General features: G+C 39.6%; 1 long non-coding RNA gene across 1 annotated transcript in view; it reads left to right on the plus strand.

Annotated features, from left to right (window-relative positions):
* Positions 1–19327, plus strand: part of LOC133075216 (uncharacterized) — a 364589-nt gene that overhangs the window by 226782 nt on the left and 118480 nt on the right. The window contains exon 4 of the long non-coding RNA XR_009697330.1: positions 2530–2747. This is a non-coding gene — a long non-coding RNA (uncharacterized LOC133075216). The remainder of the gene's footprint in view (positions 1–2529; positions 2748–19327) is intronic.

Here is a 19327-nt window from a genome sequence, read left to right on the forward strand (position 1 = left end):
GAGCAATAATCTGCTTATACACATTACATTCTCTTACACAATTCCTCTTCTTTCATCACTCTTCTCCTCTGCTTGGTTCTCTGTATCTGTGAGTTTCGTTTTGTTTGTTGGTTTAGATTCTATGTATAAGTGAGATGATGCAGTATTTATTTTTCTCAGTTTGACTTACTTCGCTTAGCATAGTGCCCTCAAGGTCCATCCATTGTTGTCACAAATGGCAAGATTTCCTTCATTTTTATGGCTGAATAATATTCCATTGTGTATGTATATACCACATTTTCTTTATCCATTCATCAGTTCATGTACACTTAGGTCATTTCCATATTTTGGCTATTATAAATAATGATGCAATGAACATGGGGGTCATATATTTCTTTGAGCTAGTGTTTTCATTTTCATTGGATACATATCCAGAAGTGGAATTGTTGGATCATATGCAAGTTCTATTTTTAATTTTTTGAGGAACCTCCATGATGGCTGCACCAGTTTACATTCCCACCAGTAGTATACAAGGGTTCCCTTTTCTCCACATCCGCTCTAATATTTGTTATTTCTTGTCTTGTTGATAATAGCCATTCTAACAGGTGTGAGGTGATATCTCATTGTGGTCTTGATTTACATTTCCCTGATGATTAGTGTTGTTGAGCATCTTTTCATGTACCTGTTGGCTGTCTGTATGTCTTCTGTGGAAAAATGTCTATACAGATCTTCTGTCCATTTTTAAATCAAATGTTTTATTTATTTGTTTTTTTGCTATTGAGTTGTATGAATTCTTTATATATTTTGGATATTAATACCTTATTAGATATATGATTGGAATATTTTCTCCCATTCAGTAGGTTGAATTTTCATTTTGTTGATGATTTCCTTTGCTGTGCAAAAGCTTGTTTATTTTTTCCCACTTGTTTGTTTATTTATTTATTTATTGCCTTTGCTTTTGGTGTCAGATCCAAAAAGTCATTGCCAAGGCCAATGTCAAGGAACTTTCCAACAATGTTTTCTTCTAGGAGTTTTATGGTTTCAGGTCTTACATTCAAGTCTTTAATCCATTTTGAGTTAATTTTTGTGTATGGTGTAAGACAGTGGTCCAGTTTCATTCTTTTGCATATGGCTGTCCAGTTTTCCCAACACTAGTTATTGATGAGACTGTCCTTTCCCCATTGTATATTCTTGGCTTCTTTGCCGTAAATTAATTGGCCATGTATGTGTGGGTTTATTTCTGGGCTGTCTATTCTGTTCCATTGATCTATTTGTCTGTTTTTATGCCAATACCACACTGTTTTGATTACTATAGTTTTGTAATATAGTTTGAAACCAGGGAGCATGATGCCTCCAGCTTTGTTCTTCTTTCTCAAGGTTGTTTTGGCTTTTGGGGGTCTTTTGTCGTTCCACAGAAAGTTTAGGATTGTTTGTTCCATTTCTGTGAAAAATGCCATTGGAGTTTTGATAGGAATTGCATTGAATCTTTAGATTGCTTTGAGTAGTATGGGCATTTTATCAATATTAATTCTTCCAATCCATGAGTGCGGAATATCTTTCCATTTATTAGTGTCTTCAATTTTTTCATTAATGTCTCATAGTTTTTAGTGTACAGGCCTTTTACATCCTTGGCTAAATTTATTCCTAGGTATTTTATTCTTTTTGATGGATTGTAAAAGAGAAGGTTTTTCTTAATTTCTCTTTCTGACAGTTTGTTATTAGTGTATAAAAACATAACAGATTTTTGTTTATTAATTTTGTAAACTGCAACTTTACTGAATTTGTGTATTAGTTCTCACAATAACTAATAACTGCTCATAACTTACTTTTTCCTCTGTATTAGTCATGGTGTGGAGAAGCAGATCAAGAATATCCATCACATGCTATTATTTACGTAAATTATAAGTAAGATTTTATTGTAATATAGCCATTATCATTTGGATACATTTGTTATAGCAATTTAGCCTACACTAATTACTAAACCTTGTATTTCTATTTTGTTGAGCAGTTTGTGTCCATCAACAACAGGTTGTTGTTATGTGAAACAACAACAGGTGTTGAGTTATATGAAATTCCTTTTCAGTATGTATAAAATAATCCAATTGTCTATTCTTTATTGTATTAGTATGGTGGTTTTTATTGATATACTTTCTAACATGAAATCTTACTTGAATTTCTGGAATACTCCTCAGTTGGCCATGGTATATTATTTTTTTAATAAGCTTTGAATTCTGTCTACTAATATTTTGGATTTTTGCATTGATATTCATAAGTGAGATTAGTCAGTAATCTTCCTTTGTTGTTCTTTTCAGGTTTTGGTATCACTGATTTCATAAATTGAATTTAAAGTGTTGCCTTCTATGATAGGCACCCTCTAAAATGGCCCTACTTTCTGGTATTCTTGCTCCTGTGCAATCTCCATTTCTTGAATGTGGGTTGAATTCATTGACTCATTTCTATTGAGTCGGACATGGCAGTAGGCATGGAATGCCACTTCTAAAATTAGGTTCTTAAAATACTGTATCTTCCATCTTGTACACTCTCCCTCAGGTTGCTTACATTGGGGGAAGCCAGCTGCTATGTCATGCGGCAGCCCCGTGGAGAAGCCACCATGAGTGAGCTTGGAAGTAGATCTTCTGGGGTCCACCAAAAGCCATGTGAATGAGCTTGGCAGTAGAGCCACCTCCAGTTGAACCTCAAGGTGACTGCAGCCTTTGCCAACATCTTGATTGTAGCCTGGTGAGAAATCCTGAGCAAGAACCATCCAGGTAAGCCACTCCTAGATTTCTGACCAGCAGAAACCGTGAGATAATAAATTTTGTTGTTTGCAATCAGTAAGTTTTGAGGCAATGTCTTAAGTGGCAATGGATAACTCATGCACCTTCTTTGTGTATATTTTGGATAAGTTTAACTAACACAAGAGTTATCTGTTTCTTAAAGCTTTGGTTCAAATCTCCTATGAAAACTTCTTACTGTGGTGCTTTCTTGCGGTTTTAGTTTTAGAGTAGTAAGGTTTACCAATTTTTTTGGTTTATTATTTGTAATAGTATGTTCTGATAGAGTCAGAATTAAGAGGTATCTTTTGAGTTATCTCTATTTAAAACAAATCCTTTAGTGCAATTTAACTTTCTCCTTCCCACCTCACTATTCTTGGCCTTTGTTAATATTATCTTAGGTTTTAGATAGGATAGGATGTATTAAATTTATATGTTGTACATTTATTTAAAATAATATAATATCTACATTCAGTTTTTAAAAACTTTTTTCCGAGTGCTTTTACTATTTAATAATAACAATAATGGAGACTTTGAACATGTACAAAAGTAGACAGACAATATAATGAACCCACACATACCCATTTCTAGTCCCAACAACTGTGAATCCATGGTGAATCCTACACTTTTCCCTCTCCCATCCACTCCCTAAATTGTTTTGAAGCAAATCCCAGATATCATATTTCATTCATAAATATTTCAGTATGTATCCCTAAATATCAGAACTTTAAAAAATAACCATAGAGACATTATCACAACTAAAAAATTAATTTCTTAATTTTTTTCTGTCACTCAGTGTTTAAATTTCTGTTTATCTCATAAAACTCGTGTACTTTTTGCCATTTCTATAGTTTTTTCAATTTAAGAATGTTATATAAATGAAATTATACAGTATGTAATCTTCGGGGATTGACATTTTTCACTCAGTATAATTCCCTTGAGATTCATCCAAGTTATCATGTGTGTCAATAGTTTGTTTCTTTTATTTGCTGAGTAGTATTCCATAGTATGGATGTACCACAGTTTGTTGGACTATTCACCCCCATTGAAGTTTTTCTGGGTTGTTTTTAGTTTTTGGCTATTATAAATAAAGCTACTATGAACATTTGTGTACAGGTTTTTGTATGAACACAAGTTTTCACTTTTCTGGAATAAATACCCATGAGTGTATTTGCTAGGTCCTCTGGTACCTGCATGTTTAGTTATATTCACTCTTTACCTTTTAATTGGTGTATTTAGACCATTTACATTTAAGGTAATTATTGGTATGTTAAGACTTAAGTCTGCCATTTGTTACCTGTTTTCTGTTTGTTTCCTTGTTTCTTGATCCTCTGTTCTCTTTTTTTGCCTTTCTATGTGTTACCTGCACATATTTTTAGGATACCATTTTAATTTATTTATAATGTTTCCCTCGCTCTGTTCAGACACAGCCTTGGGTCCAAGTTCCCTCTGTCCCTCATAGCTGATCACTCCTCACAGGCTCCACTGCCCCCTGCTCTGTTGTGCAGCCACACCACAGGGCAGGTGGGCCCGCATGGACTCTTGGCATGTATTGGGGTGTGAGCTGTGTCGAACCAGCCACCATCAGAGTTCTGGGCTGCTTCTGATGTGCTGCTTGAGTAAACGCCAACTATGGCTGCTGCCCCACCCAGACACTGCCCTAAGACGGAGTAGCATCTGCGGCCCATGGTGGAGCTTTCTCCCTGGTTGCAGCCCCTAGGTCCAGTGCCACATTGTGACGTGGAATAAACTGGGCTTGCACGAACCCAGGTGATTGCAGGAAACCTGCAGCCACTGGAGCATTCCTCACTCCACCCTCTGCCCTGCCTTGGGGGCAAACTAGTGCTAGAGTTTCATTTCTTAACCCACTTTGAGTTGGGTGAGGCCATGTGACTAGTTCTAGCCAGTGAGTTGTGAATGGACTTGCCAGTTGGAACTGTCCAGAGCTCTCTTTCCCTCTGGAGAAGTTCAAGATGAAACTTCTCCATCAGCCTGGACCTCTGAGTAACAGTAATCAGCAGATGATCCCAACTCCTTCCCCCGCACCATAGGTACTAAGTGTCATCAAAGAATAACCTGTGCTATTTTCAGTCACTGAGGTTTTGGGGTTGTTAGTAACTATAGCTTCATTTAGCTTATACCATCTGATACAATATTAAATAGCATTTTCAAGAGGGGTATATAGTTTATATATATATGTAAAGCCTTGCACATTTGAAAATGTCTTTCCCATATGAAAGACAAGTTAGCTGGGGAAGAAAATGCTTGGAGGTTACTCTTTTCCCTTCAGAATTTTTTATATGTTCCTCCACTCTCTTCTGATATTTACTGTTGCATAGAAAAAATATTAGGCTACCCTTTGTAAACTTTTTTCCTTTTCTCTGAATTTGAGTAGCAATTCTTCTTTAATATAATATTTTAAAAAATTGGAATATCTACGTTTGGGCTTCATAAGTTTTTTTTGCTTGGAATATAATGAATCTTTTCAACATGTATGCACAGGTCTTTATGTAAGTCATAAAACTGGTTTTTATCCTAACTCTTTGATTATTACTTCATTCACTTATTCATGCACTTATTTAGTAAACATGTACTAAACACCTACTATGTGGCAGGAACTGTGCTGAGTGCTGAGGATGCAGCAGTGAACATGTCATATGAGTCCAGAAACTTTAAAATATTTTAACAGCTTTATTGAGGCGTAACTTACATACTATAAAATTCACTCATTTTAAGTGTACAACTCAACGATTTTCAGTGAACCTACAGAGTTCTGCAGCCATCGCCACAATCCAGTGATAGAACATTTGCATCATCCCAGAAATATCTCTTGTGCCTGTTTGCAGTCACTTCCCATTCCCATCCATTCCTAGTCATAGGAAGCCATGATTCTAATTTCTGCCTATAGATTTACCTTTTCTAAATATTTTGTATAAGTGGAATAATACAGTATGTGGTTTTTGCTTCTGGTTTCTTTCACTTAGCATAATGTTTCCAATATTCATCCATTTTGTAGCGTGTGTCAGTATTTCATTCCTTTTTATGACTGAATAATTTTTCGTTCTATGGCTATACCACATAAAATGTGTGGATTTTCCTGTTTTCGACCCCTTTGTATCATGTGATAGTCACGTTCCTTTATTTGATCTACAGCCCAGAGGGCAGCTTTTCAGTGGGCTACTGTCCAATTACCAGTTTCTAGCTGGCATTCTCCTATGCAATGTTGCTTTATTAAGGCGGTATCTTTTTCTACTCTTGTTTCCTCAATACTCAGAAGTGATGGAGTACATGAAAACCCATAGTTTCCACAGAGCAAAAAGCTAGAGAAATTTTTCCTGTCTTTGCCCCTGGTTGGAAGCACAAAAATGCCAACACTAATCTTCTACCTACTTATTGCACATTTTTTCCCTGGAAGTTGTGTTCTCTGAATGCATGTAAGAATATGGGCAACAGAAAAAGATGTAGAATATTTCTCTGGCTGCCTCAGAAATCTAGGTCTATGTAATGAAATTGTTGTAGAATGTTTCAAATTCATGTTGAATTTGGGCCCTGAATCACAGGGCAGGAAGTGGAAGGAGTATGGCATGTATTTTTACCTTTTTTTTTTAGGTTGGACTTTTATTTCATAAGGTGTCTGGGTATGCCTTCATTTAATAAATGATGATTCCCAGGTCAGTACTCTCGTGTTCCCCAATGCTGTTTTCATGGTAGGGATACCAAACCTTTTTGTCATCAGGGAACTTATATAATTTTTCTTTTTTGAGTCCCACATTTTCAAATATTTTCTCATATCAAACTACAGTTTAAGGAATAATTAATTCCCCTCAATAATTGATTCATCAAAATCATGTATGATGCTAACCAGAGCTTCTGATAAGTATGAGACAATCAGGATTATTTAAGGACTTGGTAAAACTCAAAACCAAAGAAGGCAGACCGTTTGCCTATTGTAGTCTTTGTAGGACATGTAAAATTTCCATTAGAATTTTTGAAACATGGACACTCTATCAGAACACCCCAATTTCTAAGTCCGTGAAGGCCTAGCCGTCTGGGGACCTCATGGTTGGGAATTGCCGCATCTTCAGGGACCTGAAGTGGCAGAAATTGGGCAGAGGCTGAGTTTGTCAGCATGGAAGAGACAGCAAGCTCCCACTGGGCTGGTGTGTACTTAAGAGAATAGGGTTGCCACTTTAAGGTTTAAACTAGATTAAACACAGGGTGTACTGGTCTGACAGATTAATGCAGATTATTAGCTAACTAACTGTGAAGAGTAACATTATGACTTTTCTTTTTTCAGTTCAGCATTTATCTTTAAAATATACATATATATTCTTAAATATATATGTATATATGAATGTGTACATATATGCATGTACACACACACACACACACACACACACACACACACAGTCTCTGAATTAGTTTCAATAAAACCTGCATCAGTGCAGAGGTACTCACGGAGTGCCTTCAATAAAAAAGTCACTGCGTGTTATGCGATAACATTGAACAGGTTCCAGACAGCCTCTTATCTTAGATATACAACGACGTAGCATAACTCAAGCCTAAAGGAGAAGTTAAAGTATTAGGTAACGGTAGCAACAGTAGCATGTTAGTGGAGTAATAACTCTCCTGGAGGATAACCCAGGATGGGTTTTATTGAATTCAGTTTATTTAGCTGGGATAAACCCCGATAGGCATCTCATTTACAAGAAGGTGCTAGCAAGAGGGCAGGTTATTACAAGCACATTTAGAAGATAAGCAATAGAAAATTGAATAAAATCAGAGATCAGGAAGGGAGCAGAAGTGGTTCCTGGTTCAACTTCTTGCCTTGGACAGGTCTATATTTACTCCAACTGAGAAAAATAATAATTGCCTTCTTAGCTGTCTGTAGGGATGAATGGTGTGTGAATTCTGTTAGGAACCTGTGAGTTACCCTCATTGACAAGCTTACTTTGTGGCTAATTGAAGTTTCTTTTTCTTGCAATTTAAGTGCATTTTCTTTGTTTCTCTGCTCTTTGGAGAATTAGAATAATTATTTAACATTTCTTCATAATAATTCTTTTAAAAATGTGACAGTAATTGTCATCTTTAGCTTCCCCAGCTTCCCACACAAATTAACTGTAAAATTGAATTGATGCTGTTTTTCTACCCCTTTACTTGTTGTTTTTCTGTTTTCATAGGTTGTTGTCCCCCTTCCTTCCTTCCTTCCTCCCTCCCTCCCTCCCTTCCTTCCTTCCTCCCTCCTTCCCTCCCTCCCTCCCTTCCTTCCTTCCTCCCTTTCCTTTTCAAATTTAAATATGACAGGTGTTTATTTGGTTATTTCTATATGTGAGTCTTTGTTCTAAGCACTGCTGCTGACTTGGGTAGCTGCATGCACTCTGCCCCTTGGAGTAACTCCTGAATCTTAAGGTCTTAACGAAGCTTTGTCCAAGAGGTCAGACCAAGCATATGGCTAGGAACCAATGTTTAGTTGACCATTCTAGTTGATGGTTTTGGTTCCAGAGGTGTCCTTTGTGACGCAGAAGAGCATGTTCCAGCTGAGTTGTCATTGCAGTAAAGTGTCATGCACAGAGGACTGTATTTTATACATTGATAAATACTGATTAATTGAAGATGTATCCTTCCACTCACCATTGCCTTCTACTCCTGTGTGTGGTTTCTGACGTGTGTGTGTGTGTGTTAAGTGGTGGTGGTACTCAGGAAAAATATGAGCATAAATGGAGGGATTATACTGTGGTGTATTTACAGATAAATTTTTGTTTCTGGTATTTCATTTTTACCTAGACTTCTTGTTGTTCCCTCAGGGACCTGGGTTCTCTTTAAAGTTGCTTTCTCTTGAAGAGACCTTTATTTGGAAGTTGGTTTTCTAGAGAAAACAAGTCTATCTGCATACTATCTAACTCCTTTGAATGCTTCATCTTTTCTCTTGCCCCATTTAAGCTCTTTCTCCTTTCCTAAAGATCCTGTTTTCAAATCAGAAAATATTCATTATGTGTCTACTCTGTGAAAGCTAATGTGCATTACACTGAGGATGGTAGAAAATAAATATAAAAGGGGTCCTCTCTTCTAAGATCTCACAGTCTAGGGGACGAGAGATACGTACACAAATAACTCCAGTATGGGGTGGACCATGTGAAGTACTTTAGTTAAGAAAAAAAGTGTTATTATTAGTTTGATTAGGTGTAGACCTATCCTAGGAAGTTTAAGGGGTAGTCATATATTTTCATTCTTTAAGATCTTCTTTCTTTTCTTAAAATCTTACAAAATCAAATTAGTGACTGCTTCTACCAAATTGTTCAGTTACTTAAAAAAACAAAAAACTTTATTAAGCTATAATTTACATACCATAAAATTCACCCACATAAAGTATACAACTCATGATTTTTAGTAAATTTACGAAGCTGGGCAACCATCACCATCATTCAGTCTCAGAATATTCCCATCACTCCAATAAGGTCCCACATTCCCATTTTCAGATAATCCCCACTCCCAGCCTTAGTCCCAGGCAAATAATATTTTACCTTCTCTAAACCTCTATAGGTTTACCTTTGCAGGATATTTCATGTAAATGGAATCATACAATATGGGTTTCTTTTTTGTTTTTTTTTTGCATTGGCCTCTCTCACTTGACATAGTGTTTTAAAAATCCATCCGTGGTGTAGTGTGTATCAGTATTTTATTCCTGTTTAGATTGCTGAATAGCGTCCAGCTCTATGGCTGTACAAGATTTTATTCAGCTATTCACCAGTCATCTCTTCACTTTTTAACCTTTTAATTTTCTTTGCCCCTCCCTCCTCTGTCTCTCCCAATAAAGAGTGCTATCGAAGATTACACTGTCAAACATACTCCAGAATCCCATCTCTGTCCATGCCCAGCTGTTATTTTTCTAGGAGAATCTGACTGAAGTCTTGAAGCACTGTTAGCACTTCAGGTTGTCTCTGTGTAGGTGGGGAGCAGGTGCGGGGGTGGACAGAAAGTTCTCACCCACTTTTCATTTTGGACCTGAAGGTTAAAAAAAGTCTGATTCTGTTAATATATTCACTTTTTAAATAGAGGAATACACTCTGATGTCTGGGAAAGGGGCATAAATTCAAGTCACCAGAACATAGTACCCACACGAATTCTTCTGCTGAGCTGGTTACCTTTCAGTGACCGCTGTGCCCATTATCAGCCATATTCGAGCTTTGTGGTATGCGGTATGCACTCAACATTTTAAGGTGTTAGAGACATTTCCTTCTCTCAGTATAAGTCAGGGTGACCCAGCGTCTCTGAAAGGTAAATATGAACCCTCTCTCTCATTTGAAAGAGTTATTGAGCCATGTTTATAGTGGGTCCCCTCTGTCTGCAATGCACATACTTCACATTTTCTTAAAGGGAATGGGCTACCTGCCAATGACATTTCACAGTTCTCAGCCTGCACGGTTTCTTCAGGAATATAATTCCTCATCTGCTTTGCCCTTTCCCTTTGAGTTTTACGTTTCATCCTTGCTCTGCGCAATGCACCAATCAACACAAATTCAGGCAACTCCTCATTTCTCCTTCCTTTGATGACCTTGAAGCTCTTCATCTGGCCAGTCGATCATGCCCAGAGGAATGTGGTGGGATGTGCCTCTGCAGTGGTGCTGGGAAGCCCGGCTTGCCTCTGTATTGTGTTATAATTTCTCCCTCCTCTTCATGACATCTCTTCTACCATTCCTTTCCCACCTTAAAACAAAACAAAACAAAACAAAAAGCAAAACAAGACAAAGCAAAACCCAAGGATATGAATAGCTAGAAATAAACTAAATTGGTCATTGTTATTACAGGAAAACTTCATACCAAATACGAGCAATGATCTGCTTATACATATTACATTCTCTTACACAATCCCTTTTCTTTCATCTCTCTTCTCCTCTGCTTGGCAAATGGAGTAGTTCTACCTTCTCATTCCCACCCTATTTTGTACTCATGAAAAGAAGCCAAGAGAGCTTCCTTTTGTTTTTATTTTGTTTGTGGGCTTCTATCTGGGTCCCAGCATAGGGCAACCAGCTGGAGGGCACTTTTGCTGGTAACCGCTGTAGAGGGAGCTCTCGTGTTTTATATGTAGAGCTTGTAGCTTTCTCACAGCACTCCACTGAGAGTGATTCTGTAAAAAGCAAATCTGCTTTCCTCTGAGGCATCAAAATCGTACTGGAGACACTATCAAAGTTTAGGGAGATGTTATGGCGGATTGATCGGCATCCCTTTATTGAAAATGTATTAGATGAAAAACCAGCCACTAGAACCCTACAGTCAATATACTGAGTTAAGCCTCCTCACAGGCAACCTGGAAATATTGAACAGGCTGTGTATCTTCTGTGGGCATCACTTTACTTATTTTCAGGGAAAATTACACCTTTCATATTTTCCTACATCTTCTATTTCAGAAATGTCAAAAATTCCCAAGTCAAAACTTTATTAAGAATGAGCCTATGTTATTAAAAGTGATTTTGGAAAAAATATTTACAAATACAAATACAAATGAACAACTTATCTGGATATTTTGAATTTGCAAAATGATTCTGATGCTTTGCAGTGGAAGCCTTTCTTATGCAAATTTGAAGTTGCAGATGAACTCCAAATGGGATCCCTGATTCATGACAGAAACAGACAAAGAATTGGAACATTTTACACTACTCTAATGGGCATTTTAATATTTCTCATCTGTTCTTAATTTGAGATAGACATAATCTCTTCTGGACTAGAAGATACTTTTACTATTATTTTTAGTTGTTAGTAAAATCTTCTCAGTGCTTTGGCTCCCAACTAGAACTAAGAAATATTGAGCAAAAGCTAAAGAGTCAGCTGAATAATGAAGTCAGGTCAATTCAGTTGAACCGTTTTTATGTCTCTGCTGCAGGCGAGGCACTCAGTTGAGTATCATGGAGGATAGCAGGATGAGGAAGGAACAGATGCTTATCTCAGGGAGCTAAGAGGCTAGTTAGGAATCTAAGATAGCATAGCACTTTAATCCAACATGTGAAGAGGGTATACATAAAAGTGTTCGCGTGGGTTCAGCTTATGGTAACCTAGGAAACATAAAAGCAAAGGAGTTTTAAAAATCTGCACTTAGAAGTGAAAATTTCTCTAAGATCAATGACCAGTCTTCTTTTTATATTAGTCACAAGGCAGCAAGCTTTCATCTTCTGTGCCTCACCCACAGCGGGTGCTTGCGTTACTTTTTTAGGATGAGCAACAGTTTATGAGAGCCAGACAGAAAGACTGTGACTTACTTCACTTCTCTCCCAAACATCACTGCAAAATCAAGTTGGACTGTTAGAAAAATTTCAGGCACATTTTTGTGGTTTGGGTTTGAATTAATCTACACAATTGTTTTAGAGTTAAATGCTTTGATGAAAGGGCTGTAGATCTTAAGAAATAAAAGGACTATAAGCAAATTGATCTAATTCCTTGCTTTCAAATAGAGAATGTGTTTTTATTCCTCACTTGATGAGCACTATCCAGAGGTCATATGTGTTACCTAAAGTTGCAAACGCAGGAAGGCTAGTTTCCTGGTCCTTTGCCTCCCAAGAGAGCGTGATTCCACCTTACCACCTCTTGTAGATGAGAAAAGAAAACCACAACATTGCCGTGAGCTGGTTAAAAAAACAAAAAAGAAACTCTCATTTTTGTTTGTATTTTTGTGCCTATCAGTTCAAACCTCTATCTATTTATATAAAATAATACTATTCTTAGAGACATGTGTTGCCCTCTGTTATCACTGTTTATTTAAGATTTATACCACATCAATTTCCAAAAATAATTTAAAAATATGTTGCAACTGTATACACATTACAGAATAAAACACCTTTTTGTTTTTTCCTAAATCATAGAAATAGTTAGCAGGCTTCTAGGTGGCAAGCACTTATAATCCCAGAAGATGAAATTTAGTTTTCAGTTTGCTGGCAGATGAGATAAATTATAAACATGTGGGGCTATGTTATTCCCATTATCTTACCTGTTAGCTTTATGTTAGGTTCCCAAATTTAATAGAACACAAGAAAGGAGAAGAAAGTATTTTTTAATAGATCTTGTGGAGTATCCGTCAAGTTTTGACTTATATAAAGCATTAGAGTAAAAAAATGTAGAAGAACAATTATTTTCCAACACTTTCGTGTTTTAGAAGGATGATGATAGAGAGCATTTTTCTGAACCTGTAGCACTAGTGGGAAAGTTTCTCTTTTGTGGGAAGTGTGGTCCAAAGTGTTTCCCTAATTGTTTTTAGACTACCTTTTCAGCAGCCTTTCAGCCACAAAATAGTGAAAAATGGGGCTAATCCTATTTAGATCGTGATGAGGAATCAATCAAAATATAGAGTGTTTATGAAGTTGCTTTGAACACTATGAATGCTATAGAAGTGTAAGGTATTATGACTACACCAACTCTTGGCTCCCTTCTCTATATATTTAAGGGTTACACAGGCCTTGTTTAATACCTCAACATCCTTTCAGTTGAATCAAGCACAGACATACTTCAGCCACTTGAGATTAAATACTAAGCCCTGCAGCAGAGCAGTGTCTCCAGCCTCCCTTCTGCCTCTCACCTTTCAGGTTCTGTTCTGGAAATGGACCCAGTAGTGATGTGTGAGAATTCAGCCCTTTGTATTTGTTTTGGTGTTTTACCTGGCAGCCTTGGTCACTGATTGGCTTCCTTCTTTTGGGATGAACCTTTTCTATTCCTTTATGATTGGGTGACAAAAACTAGACAAAAATGCCAAAATGAACAGCCCAGAAAACTCATTAAGGTTCCTGAATCAGCTTTAAAAAAACAAAACAAAACAAAACAAAACCCTACCAATAACCCAGAGTTCTGAACATAATCGGTTGGTTTCCAGAAGTACAATAAAAGGAAACCAGAAGTATTTTAGTCCCTGGTTGTTTATGAATCAACCCAATTTTCTTTTTCAGACTTTGAAGGTCACAGAATCAAATCACGTGGAGCTACAGAAGGGAGATTCCCCCGTTCCATCGGTCTTCCTGCCCACTCTTTCTCCCCAGTTCTGTTAGAAGTGAGGTTTTGCTAGATTTAAGTAGAACATTGCTCACAATTTCCAGGGGGTTCCAATCAAAACAGGTCACAATGAAAGCTGTCTTGGAGGTTACTAGAAAGGAAGCAACAGTGACAAGTAAAGCAGATCTCTGGATACCTTCAGTGTATAGCAGCAGTGCTGCTCTCTTGGTGCACAGGCTTGGGAATTCTGCTGGTCTCAGGTGGGAACCCAAGGAAGAGCAGCCCACACTCATCTCTCCAAGTAAGCCAGTGTACTTTATGTCTGGAATAAAGACAGTGAGGCATGGAACCGTGGGGCATGGAATTGGATTTATGTAGAAAGTGGATAATTAAGCCTGAGTTTTAGACACACAGAGGAAGGTGATAGAAGAAGAAAGAATGACATTTATTATTTTCTAGGGATCTAATCTAGAGAGCCTCAGTGTCCTCAATTATAATGTGACCGTTAGAGAATACAGCAAAAAAGTTGGCATATTTCTTGGCAAATACAGTTACATGAATAATGTAAATTTTCTTCCCTGACTTTTTCTTTTTATTATATACTATTATCAAATGGTATCACTTTAATTTTACTCTGCAGATTAGTCAGTAATATATCGTTTGTTATTTCATAATATAAACAATTTCCTATTGCTTGTATTTCCTTTTTTAGGACTTAGTGAATAGCAAAGAAATATTTTTCTAATTAATAAGCTTGTGAAATTCCAGAAACCTCCCCTCAATGTATCTTACATCCAACTGGTACACCTAAGCATAGTTTAAAAAAGTAATATTCAAAATAAGAATTAAGATGTATCAGTCGCCAACTATGTGCAAGGCATTGTACTAGGTGCTATATATTAGGTATTCCATTTAATCCTCGAAACAACCCTCAAAGAAAATATGACTACTTCCCACATCCATATAAGAAAGTGGGCTCAGAGAGCTCTTACCCAAGTCTCACAGTTAGTAACTGTCAAAACTGCTGCTGGAGGGCTTCCCCGGTGGTGCAGTGGTTAAGAATCCGCCTGCCAATGCAGGGGACACAGGTTCGAGCCCTGGTCCGGGAAGATACCACATGCCGTGGAGCATCTAAGCCCGTGCGCCACAACTACTGAGCCTGCGCTCTAGAGTCCGCGAGCCACAACTACTGAGACCACGAGCCGCAACTACTGAAGCCCGCGCGCCTAGAGCCTGTGCTCTGCAACAAGAGAAGCCACTGCAATGAGGAGCCTACGCGCTGCAATGAAGAGTAGCCCCCGCTCACTGCAACTAGAGATAGCCCATGCTCAGCAACGAAGACCCAACGCAGCCAAAAATAAATAAATAAATAAATAAATAAATAAACAAAATTATTTAAAAAAAAAAAACAACTGCTGCTGGAGCTGAGCACACTCTAACCCCAAAGTCCAAGTTCTTTCCACTTCACCATAATGCCAAGATTGTACTGGAAGCCCAGAATGCTAGAGCAAGAGACCTCTCACTGGCTTACACAACTTAGTTTCCTCAAGAGTATCTACAGAAGGAGACCAATTCTAATGAATGTAGATGGATCTGAGGTGTGGAGTTAGGGTAATCTTTTCCCCTCTACCCTCCAGTCAACTGTGTCTTGGATTGTTCTGGGGTCTGAGGAGGTTCCCAGTAATAGAAGTTGAAACAGGTCCTTAAAAGGGGTCTTGATGTTCGCAGGTTTGTCTGGAGAACAAAACAGGGAGGGCAGGGCAGATTCAAGGGAATATCTTTGAATCCTTCTAAGAGAGGATTCAGCAGAAGGAAAGGGGTGTCAGGCATGGTGAATCTGATTCAGCAAAGGCACATTAAGCTGAAGTTGGAAAGAAGGTGCAGTTCTAAGCATGGCCAGCTTGTTTGTTCTTGAACCTGTCCCTACCCCCCTGCTCTGGAGGGCTATGCACATTCTGGAGTTGGAAGGGTTATCTGTGTAAGAGAAGGTGTTGCTCCGTGAGCCAGCCTTCCAGCAACTCTGAGCCCAGGCTGCCCGCCATGGTGCCCTCTAGCAGAGGGAGCTTGAGGGCAGTGGTGCTGCTCTTCTCAGCCAACTGCTGAGTAGGCAAGTGCCCAGAGGATTGAGATGTGTGCCCAAGAGTTGATCCTCAGTCAGGGGAGGCAGAGATCAGCAAGAGTATGCATGGTGGCATGGGGCAGCAAAGTCAGCAGTAAAGAGAGGCCTGGATCCCTGTTTCGGGCTGCAGGGGTGGTAGTCAAGATGCAGCCTACACTGATTCGCAAGAGTGTCTGAAACATCCCGCAAGAGAAATAGTTATGGCTGGATAGAGAAAAGGATCTTGAAAAAAGGTTGGTTCCTTCACGTGGGGGCCGTGAAGCCATGAGAAGTGGCCATTAATGTTACTATGTCTGCATCGACCAGGGAAGGCCTAGAGTTACTCTAGTACTTGAGCTATGAGAATATAGAATAGCATGGCTGGTGTATAGTGAATAGGTATTAGTGCCTTGTAGAATCACACCACCTTAGCCAGGTAGGTTGTGCAAAAGTCCCTAATAGCTGTGCATACCCCCTAGTGCCGACAACACAGGTTCCTCCAAACCTGGCTTGACTGTTTCCCAGTTGAGGTCCACGGAGAGGTGCTCAAGTTGGCTGCTGTGTAGAGTGGTGTACAGTTGCCACTTAAATGTGCTGTGAAATCAGGCTTGATGACTATCCACAGAGCAGTTCATCCTGACCCTGCTCTCTCTCAAGTTAACGAGATAGCCAGAGGCAAAGCCTTGGAGGTGAGTAGTGTGGCTATGGAGCCACACAGCAGCCCTGGGGAGTGTTGGTGTGAGGCTAGTGAGAAGGGACACTAGTGCACACGCTGACGGGCCATGCAGTTCCTGAGGGAAGTGTGAAGGTGTGAATCAGCCTAGACAGCAGCCCCGCAAGGTGTCCATGAGCCCACCTTCCCAGGTCTCCTCAGTTCCTCACCAGACATGGCCTTGGCTTGTTGACCTTCATGCTCTGCCTGCCCAGAGTGAAGTTCCAGCAGGTGGTGGGAAGACCCAGTTCAGGTGACCAAGCCTTTATCCCCTCAACTCTTCAACTCCAGCAACATGGCAGCTGGGCTCTTAACTTTCATTGGTGCATGGACCCCTTCGGCAGCCTGGTGAAGCCTAGGGACTCTTTATCAGAATGATGTTTTTAAATGAATAAAATATTATACTTAGTATTACAAAGGAAGCCAATTACATGGAAATACAGTCTGAAATATCCTAGGGACTTCAAGAAATAATTAGGGCCAGATGGAGATAAGAATCCTGAAAGGAGGCTAGGTTCCTTCTCTGCAGAGAGGAGCCTGCATGATCAAAATGTCTAAAAATTAAACTTGTGATATTAAAATATAGTTGCTTCATCAATAATGCAATAAGCAACAAGACTTAGTAGCAGGCCTAATATTTACCATAATTCCAAGTAGTGATGAACATAAATGGTATTTTGAGGTATCTGCTACAACTGAAATGTGATTTGAAAAATTTGTGATTTCTACTGGTGACAAAGTTACAGATACTGTAATACTAATGTAGTATGTTGCCTACATTCATAATTGGGGGAAATGCTAAATTTCAACGAAAGGGAATGAAAACAAAGATGTGATTTTTCCCCATCCTGTTTCAACAGACCCCCTAAATTCTGTCTATGGACCTCAATTAAGACTTCATACCTTATGTGTTTGGAAAATGGCAAATGCCTTTAGAAAGTCATGTTCCTGGTTCTGGGTAAATTTTTTTTACCTCAATACCAGTATCACAGAGCTACAGTGTCCCCATTGCAAGGGCCAGTCTGTGGACATGTGAAATTAGTTACCTCCAAAGTCTTGGAGGCTTGAGCAGACGCAGACAGGCAAAGGCACCAGGGCCAGGCACAAACTCTGTGTCATTTATGGGGGCAAAGGAAAGTTCTAGTAGTTCTGTAAGATGGAGCAGTACTACAAACTAGATAGCTGGACAAAGACTAATTTGGGGTGATTTCTATGAAGACTAGGAGTGAGGAAAGGAAACTAGGACTCCAGTTCGAACACAGAGAGGAGGACTTGGAAGTACATGGGATTTACACTTGAGTCCCAGTTCCACCCCTGATAGCTGGTGACCCTGAGTAAGTAAAAAAGTTCTCTGCTTTTTGTTTTTGATCCCCATTGGTAAAATGGGGCTCATACCTCACAAGGTTTCTGTGATGGACTCTTACAGGAATATACATGAAGGCCTGCTGCAGAAACTGTAAAGCCCGGTATACATTTTTGTTATTATCCTGTTACAAACTGCCTCCTGTTCTCTCTACTCCAAATCACAGGGCAGCACTCTCAATGCAGCACTCTCACTGCCATTTACAAGTTGAGGCTAGTTTCTTGTGGTTGCTGTCACTTTGCCGTCTCTGGGGACATTGCCATGACTGGCAGCTCTGCTAACCTGACTGACTCTATCACCCAAAGGTCGGTAAAGGTGACCTCTGGTTCTCCTGAGAGTCCTGTGTCCCCGTTTTTCTGAGGAAACTCCCTTTGACCTCCTATTCCTCTGGCTTCCCTTCGCTCCTCTGGTGATGGCTTCTGTCCAAGGCCCTGGGATGGAGCTGAGGGGTTGGGTGGGGGGCGGGGGGAGAGAATGGACCGGTGGGTGGAGAGGAGAGAGGCTCTAATCCTATGGCTGCCTCCCCCAGGTCTGCGGGGTGTGGTTTCCATAGAGAGCCAGCAGCCAGAGTCCACGGAATAAAGTATATTGAAGTCATTCGGCTTTGAAGACTTCCCGTATACTTTTAAGCTGTCCATGACATCATTTCGCTGGCCGGCTTAGAACAATAGGCGGGGGAGGGCTGAGACGAACCAAATCCACAAAGCGCCAGAACAGAGAAAGAGGTTGAAACAGAAACTGCCACAGTCGATGTGGACATTCCTGAACGAACTGGGAAAGAACTGGCCCCCGAGTTTTCAAAGATGGCCCCGCGGCCTAGCAGCCCCCATACGCCCACGCGGAGCCCTGACCTCTTTCTGGGGAACAACAGCAGCAGACACACAGGGAAAGTCATGTGACTTCCAAACAGTTCATCCATCCAAGTTCAATAAATTAGCAGCCAAAAATTTTAATCAGATATTTAATCTTTCCTCCCTGTAAGGGAGATTGGGTGTTTACCATGGCTCTAGGCCAGCTTAATCTCAGAGAAGAAAGATTGTCTTTGGTGCCGGGGGGCCCTAAAGAAGTCACTTTTGCCTGTTGAGCCCTCCTCAGCCAGTAACAAGGTTAGCCCTGGTCTCCTGTAAGTCTCTGCAGTTTGTGTCAGGGCTGAACAGTGACCAGACCAGGGATTTCCACATCTTATAAACACACTCAGAACAAACCAAATGAAGGCCTGCAAAAGTCAATACAGTGACAGTCTTGTGTGATGACTGTTCTCTAACTCCTCTCTTCTCCCCTACTCCCTGACCTCTTCTTCTCACCTTTTTTGTACCCTCCCACCTCCTGGAGCCCAGAGTTCTCCCCAGGGAGAAGGCCTTGACCGAATCCTGCCAGGGAGCTCCTAACTTTGGTAGCAGGACTTACCTAGTTTATGAATAATTAGCTGATAT

Source organism: Eubalaena glacialis, chromosome 15 (genome assembly GCF_028564815.1).
Source record: "Eubalaena glacialis isolate mEubGla1 chromosome 15, mEubGla1.1.hap2.+ XY, whole genome shotgun sequence".
NCBI lineage: Eukaryota > Metazoa > Chordata > Mammalia > Artiodactyla > Balaenidae > Eubalaena > Eubalaena glacialis.